General features: G+C 44.4%; 1 long non-coding RNA gene across 1 annotated transcript; it reads left to right on the forward strand.

The window, feature by feature from the left end:
• The first annotated feature begins 3,237 nt into the window (after positions 1-3,237).
• On the forward strand, positions 3,238-7,428 carry LOC125551451. The gene is made up of 2 exons (XR_007302657.1): positions 3,238-3,666; positions 3,777-7,428. It is a non-coding gene; the product is annotated as an uncharacterized LOC125551451 (long non-coding RNA).
• Positions 7,429-7,650: the final 222 nt, after the last annotated feature.

Below are 7,650 nucleotides of genomic sequence, written 5' to 3' on the forward strand. Positions count from 1 at the left end.
GACGGCTCCACCTCCGTTGGAAGGCCATGTCGGGGACCAACCTTGAGAGTTCATCATCAGGTTGTATAAGACCCTGCACTGTTGCCTTCGTCTCCTATCCTTCTTTGCACGGGAGATGGAGCTCGAACAGTCGTGCGCCCTGAGGCTGCACATGAGGGGCTGTGGGGATGGGAGCATGAGGGTTGACGTCGACTTCCCTGCTCCTCGTGTCATGTACTTCCGTCGCGGCCGGAAGACCTTTGCCCATGCCCACAACTTTTCAGAGGGGCACATTCTCCATTTCAAATTAACGAAGAGCGGTCTACTCTCCATCAAGATCTTTGGGTGCTCGGAAGGCCGCTTATGGTGGTGCATGGAGAGCTGGACCGACAACGAAAGCGCCTCCTTGAGAGAAAGTGACGAGGTGGAAAGTGACGGCGATGACGATGGCAGCAGGTGAGGGAGTCCTGGATTAAGGGGTCCTTGGGCGTCCGAACTACATAACATGGGCCAGACTAATGGGCTATGAAGATACCAGACAGAAGACTTCCTCCCGTGTCCCGGTGGGACTCTCCTTTGTGTGGATGGCAAGCTTGGCGTTCGGATATGTAGATTCCTTCCTTTGTAAACCGACTTTGTACAACCCTAGGCCCCTCCTGTGTCTATATAAACTCGAGGGTTTAGTCCGTAGAGGCAATCATAGGCATACAAGCTATACATCAAGATCAATCAGGCATGAAGAAGGGTATTACATCCATAAAGAGGGCCCGATCCTGGGTAAACATCGTTTCCCCTGTCTCCTATTACCATCGACCCTAGACGCACAGTTCGGGACCCCCTACCTAAGATCCGCCGGTTTTGACACCGACATTGGTGCTTTCATTGACAGTTCTCCTGCGTCATCACCAGAAGGTTTGATGGCTCCTTCAATCTTCTACAACAATGCTGCCATGGGGAAGGTTTTCCTTCCCGGTCATATCTTTGTGTTCGGCGGCTTCACACTTCGGGCCAACTCGCTTGGGCATTTAGAGCAGATCGACAGCTACACCCCAGGTCACCAGGTTAGTTTAGGAAATCTGGAATATGTCGCTGATATCCGAGGAGACTTGATCTTCCAAGGGTTCACGACCCCTACCTACGCTCTGGCCTTAGATCGGGAGCGCATCACCAGGTCTGAAGACGGGATTACTAAGCCCACCATACTATATGCGGCCACTAAACCCAGCACGGGAGAACCAGAGGAAGTAGTGCTGCTGGCAACCATCAAGAAGCCGGACACTTCTCCAAACACTGGCTCTGAACCCTCAGAGTCAGCATCGTGTGAGCCCGTCCAAGGAGTTTCCCTCCCGCCGTACTCCACAGGTTTCCTTCCCCCTGGTCAAACCTCGCCTTTAAGGGAGGCTCTGGACTTGATGCGATCCCTCGTCATTACAGAGGAGCAATGTCCGAACTACGCCCAGCCAGTACTCGGGGCTGAAAGCGGGGAATTTTACGTCCCACCCACCACCCACTTCATAGCCGCTGTCGAGGACTCAACTAACATGCTAGACTATGGCTCCGAAGAAATCGATGGTATGGACGACGATGCCGGAGAGGAGTAGGCCGAAAATGCGCCATTTATCGGACGCTGGACAGACACCTCTTTGTGTGACGTGTACATGGTGGACACACCCTAAGAGGGTAGAGGTGATGATAAAGAAGTCCAGTCGAGGATAAAATTCTTGAGACATGACAAAATCGCCGACATCAGCGGCGCCGCTCTAAATCACAGCGTGTTAAAGACAGCAATACCGGAACAGGAGGCAACAACACTTCGGACGATGCCGAAGACAAAGAAGAACCCATCGAGCCGACTTCCGAACAGCACGACCGGGAAGATGGGAAAGTTAGCCCTGATGCACAGGCTGAAAACAAGGACTCGGAGGACAACAATTATCTTCCTCTCTCCGAGGATGAGGTGAGCCTCGGCAAGAAGGATTTTATCATGCCTGAGGAACCTCTCGAGAAGGAGCGCTTTAAGCGCCGGCTAATTGCCACTCCAAGGAGCCTGAAAAAGAACCAGCAACAGCTTCAAGTTGATCAAGATCTGCTCAATGATAGGTGGACTAATGTCCTGGCAGCCGAGGAATCGGCCTCGAATCCCCAACCAAAAGTTACCCGAAGCGTAAACTACTACTCCAATTTGATGACGAGGCCCTCGAGCCCGCACCATCAGCACATAATGTGGCTGACTGACCACCTCATGGCCGGGACAAAATGGCAACTCAAGCCGAACACCAACCCATACTACCTGGCTGTAAAGGTAGAGATGTAATAGCTCAGGGATATACATATGACGTGCGGCAAGACCTGAACAGTAGAGCAGGTCAGACTAGATCGATCTACGAATCGCGGGGGTGTGCCCCGACGCGCGATGATGGCAATCTAGCCAGATGTGACAAGCATAATCACGCTCGGGCCCAAAACTGCAGACGGACTTCGTCCGAGCTACGTCACGACTTGGCTTGACATAGAGGTGCCGCACACCCCCTCTGCTTACTGATGAAGTAATGGAGCACCAAATCCAGAAGGGTTTAAACCCATGAATATAGAATCGTATGATGGAACAACATATCCCATTGTATGGATTGAGTATTTTCTTCTCCATATTCATATGACCGGTGGTGATGATCTTCATGACGTCAAATACCCCCGCTAAAACACAAGGGACCAGCTTGGCACTGATTGAACAGCCTGCCTGAAAACTCCATTGCCAGCTGGGAGGACTTGGAAGACGCCTTCCATGACAATTTCCAAGGTACATATGTCCGACCTCCGGATGCCGATGACTTAAGTCACATAGTTCAACAGCCCGGATAGTCAACCAGGAAATTATGGACTTGGTTCCTAACTAAAAAGAACCAGATCATCAACTTTCCTGATGTCGAAGCCCTAGCAGCATTTAAGCATACCATCCTTGACGTATGGCTCGCCCAATACCTCGGCTAGGAAAAGCCAAAGTCCATGGCAGCCCTCACGGCACTCATGACCCACTTTTGCACGGGCGAAGAAAGCTGACTAGCCCATACCAATCTCTCCCTAATAATAAAGCACGGATTGAGTCTCCAGGTTCACCGTCGCGGCGTTTTTACACAAAGCCTCTGTGATTTTCAATAATTGAACCCGCAGTCCCTATTTAAGTGGATCTGAAAAAATGTTTCATTTTTGTAAATTAACCCCTGCATGTTATAAGAATTTTGCCCGCGCTCCATTGTCCGTCTTATCCGGTAGCACGAGCTGACACGCGCTGTTGCCCTTTGCCTCCGCTCCCACTGCTGTCCGCGCCGCCGCCCTTTGCCTCCGCCCCCGTAGCCGTCCGCGTGCGCTGCCCTTTGCCTCCGCCACCACCGCCGTCCGTATTGCTGCCCTTTGCCTCCGGTCACTTATATCCCCAAATCACGGAGCTACCAATCATTACACAAATCTCCGCATCTGCGGATGTGGCTGCAGCCCACGTCGTTCCACTGTGAGGCACCGGGAGAGCGGGGAAGGCAAGATGATGGCGGGTTGGGAGGCCTATTTTATGGCCGGAAAACACGAGACTAGCATGGTCCGTGACCTCGGTGAAGCCTGTGGCAGTGGGAGGCCGGGTAGGTACTGGCAAGCGCGCAAGCGCCACCTTAGGGGAGGGGCGACCTGCGACGAGAGGTGAGCCCTGATCACTGTTCCTGTTCGTCAGCCCAGATCACCGTCTTCATCGCCCCTCGATCTGACCTGTGATTTGTTTTGTTTTCTTGCCGGCATCGGCTGACGAGCAGGGGCAACTCCGGCAAGCCAAGTTTGGAACTACAAAAGAACGCTCACCGTCGGCCAGCGAGTTCAGTCACCAGTCACCACCCGCTGTTCTACCTGCTCGATTTGTTTTGCTTCCATCCGTGTTGACTTCCTGCCTTTGCTTGGCATCACGAGGGTGCATCCAGTGATTATGTGCTTCTCCGTGATGGGGGTGAAAATTTGCATGTTAATTATCTTTGAGCTGACCAGGGCCTCTTCAACTGGCTTGGCAATTGCGTTGGCAGCCGGAACAGTGTGTGATTGGTAGAACCTTGCCTATCTGACGTTAATTCCGTGGTTCATAGTCTACATACTGATGTTATTATATCCACCTATTAGATATGTGTCATTCGTACCTGTTAAACTTGAGTGTTTTTATTTATTTATTGGATTCAACCGCCTCTATGATTTGATGACCATCTTTAATCATTTTACATTAGAACCTTCTTTATTTTGGTTGCACCAAGACTTAATGCTGTGTCATGATTCTGCTTTCTTCTGAACTTGCAACAAAAATATTTCATTCATGTTCTGACGTACTTTGGTGAAGACTAAATTTTGCATTAATTACAAATATGTTTTGCACATATATGTGAGCACATGATTCAGTTTCTATAATTTCATATTACTGCAATTCCACGTAGGGGATTTGTGTCCATGCATGACTTGCTGTACTATAGGAGTTGTTGAGAATTCCTGGACAAATAAAAGTTTCCTGCTTGGGTCACAATTACTCAAATATGAGCCTTTTCAATGCTTTCTTTTTTATGTACTATTTATTTGATCAACAACCTATGTGAAGTACTTTACGGAGCAACCATGCTGTAGTGCCTTATATACAATTAATCACCTTCTATTCATAGATGACAGGCAATATACCAGAGCAGGTGGTACGAGCTTCATGTATGTTGCTGATTCATAAGAGACAGACTTGGGTGCAGGTGACGTAGTCCTTGGAATGCTTCCTTTAGAATAGAAATTTCTAGGCCATGGAGTTAATATATAAATTGAAATTAAGATAAGAAGAATGCATTTAGTTAGGTTTACTCTACATTGTACTTTGATTTAAAAAGAAACATGTTTTGTTTTTTCATGAGATTGAATCATGGGCTGTGACCAAGCAATATATTGCATGCTCATAGTGTGTTTTATTTACATTTGTGTTCTCCTACATGGAAAATATAGACTTAATGCCAGATTGGAAATTACATTTTATTTGTGTCACCCAGAAGGTCCAGAATTGATAGAAATATGACCTTTATTTGTCCATGAGCAATCTTTTCAAATAACCATTTAATGATTACCTCTTTCTATTGCTACTCAGATGCTTAGCATAAGCCAATAAAATAATACTAGGTAGTTCTGGTTATAAATTAATTGTTGGTTTATAATCATATTATGGGTACTCGGATGCTTAGCATAAGCCAATAAAATAATATTAGGTAGTCCTAATTATAAATTAATTGTCGGCTTATAATCATATTACGGGTACTCAGATTCTTAGCATAAGCCAATAAAATAATACTAGGTAGTTCTGGTTATAAATTAATTGTCGGCTTATAATCACATTACGGGTACTCGGATGCTTAGCATAAGCCAATAAAATAATATTAGGTAGTCCTGATTATAAATTAATTGTCGGCTTATAATCATATTACGGGTACTCAGATGCTTATCATAAGCCAATAAACATTGTGAAATAACCATTCAATGATTCATTTTTCTATATCAGGAAATTACATTTTATTTGTGTCACCTAGAAGGTTCTGAACTGATAGAAATGTGATCTTTATTTGTCCATGAGCAATCTTGTCAAATAACCATTTAATGATTACCTCTTTCTACTCCTACTACGCACATACACCACTGCCAGCCATCCTCCCGAAACAGTCGCTCGGCTAATATGGTGTTTCCACGCTGATCACACTTTTGTTCTTGCTATTATGATAGCTAAGTATGAAACTCGAGGTTTAGAAGCTTGAGAAATTGTATCTGGACATGGCCTTGCAAAAAGAAGTTAGGTGCATTCTCTATGAGAAACTGAACATATATATTTTCTTAAATTAGGTCAGGTCTATATACTATCTTTGGTAACTAAACCATGGATGTTATGCTTATATTGAAAATAATTTGAAATTTACAAGGCAGTGGAGCCAGTTCATATTTTGTGATCAACCAAAGTGCAAGCAGCCTAAATTAGTAATCTTCGAATAAACTGGCTTATAAAATTTTGATGGTTTTGTTAATAGTACAGTAGCACTGGATATTCTGCTATTTCTTATATTTAGAATTTGCGCTGACTTGATTACTACTGTGCCATGCAGAAACCTTGATGCAAAAGGAAGCTCCATGAAGAAGAGATTGAAAATCCAACATCACAACATATATCTGATTTCTTATTTTCATGATTAGCAAAGTTACTGCAGTCTGCTTGTTTACATCTGTTATCGTGTCTGTTCCAAATTTGATTTAGGTCTATAGGCAAGGGCTAAACTGAATCATGCTACTACACAAGGGCTAAACTAAACCATACTACTACTTCCTACATGCCCAATTACTGATGATAGGAACTAACAGTTGGGCTGGGCGATGTTCCCATGCATGGTCGCGCTATGTTAATTAGTGTGTGTGCTGACCGTAACATGTTACTATTATTTTTCCGCAGAGGAGAGAGGGCCTGGCGAAGCACGTGGACCAGTTATCATTACGGTGGATTTTGCACGACGCACGCGCATCGGTTTAATTAGCGCATATGCTAAGAAATAAAGTGCACAGACTTAATTTAGCATGTCAAAACACTTTCTTTGACTCCTGAATTTAGAATTGCTGCTTGGTACACACTATTAATTTTCATACTGATAGGCTTAACCAAATGTTGTATCAATTGGGTAAAGTACTCCATTGCACTTCCAGGCAAACTTCAGCAATTAGTCAGAATCCAATGTCACCCATGATTGGTATTATGGGTATCCATTAGTACTACCAACGTACTATAGCCAGGTACAATCAGTACGGACATGCACTAATCAGCATCACCTCTGCATCCTAATTATGCAGGGAACTTGCCGCTGATCAATTACAGTTTTGAAACAATGCTGAAACTCTCACACTTTTTCTTGGCAGAAAACAGCTTACAGAATATAGCCAATCTATTTTTTGTATGAATCCGAGCTTGCTAATTTATTCATCTGGAGATAAATTGATTGTAGTTTGACACTTGGTTGTTGCTTCCTTATTTTTCAAATGTACCCCCCTTTCAAGCACACACTAGGTTGATTCAGATATTATAGAACTCTACATCGTATTATATATATTATTTCTGTTGTTTTTCAGCTTAGCGGAAAATTTCATTCGAAGATTTGACTAGCATCCAACCAGAGGAATGACCCGAAGGGTTAGCAATCTTACAAGTTTGAAAAGTGTGACAATAGTAGGGATTTTGTTTTTCTCGTAACACAGTACTTGGTCAGGTTTTACAGTATGGTCCCATGTCTCATAGGTGTGAAAGCTTTGCTATATGTATGCTGTTGGAGAAATTATATAGCTGTTGTGGTGAAAATTCCTATTTATGGTTAAATAAATCATGTTGTTTCTTCTTTGTTAATAACCATGCCTACTATGATCCTGCGCTTCTTACTCTTTGTGTAGGCTTGCTGTCAAAACAACAAACTTAATATATGCTTGATTAACTCGGTCAAGCTATTGTTGTAGTTGTCTGATGTATGAAAGTGTAATGTTCTCCTGATGTCTATTCTGATGTTTCTAATATACTACTTTTCTTGAGAAGTTTTCATGGTCCCACCCAGATTATACGCCATATTAGATCATCAGATTACCTACTAATCGACTTGCCAATGA

This window comes from Triticum urartu, chromosome 4 (assembly GCF_003073215.2).
Source record: "Triticum urartu cultivar G1812 chromosome 4, Tu2.1, whole genome shotgun sequence".
In the NCBI taxonomy this organism is placed as follows: domain Eukaryota; kingdom Viridiplantae; phylum Streptophyta; class Magnoliopsida; order Poales; family Poaceae; genus Triticum; species Triticum urartu.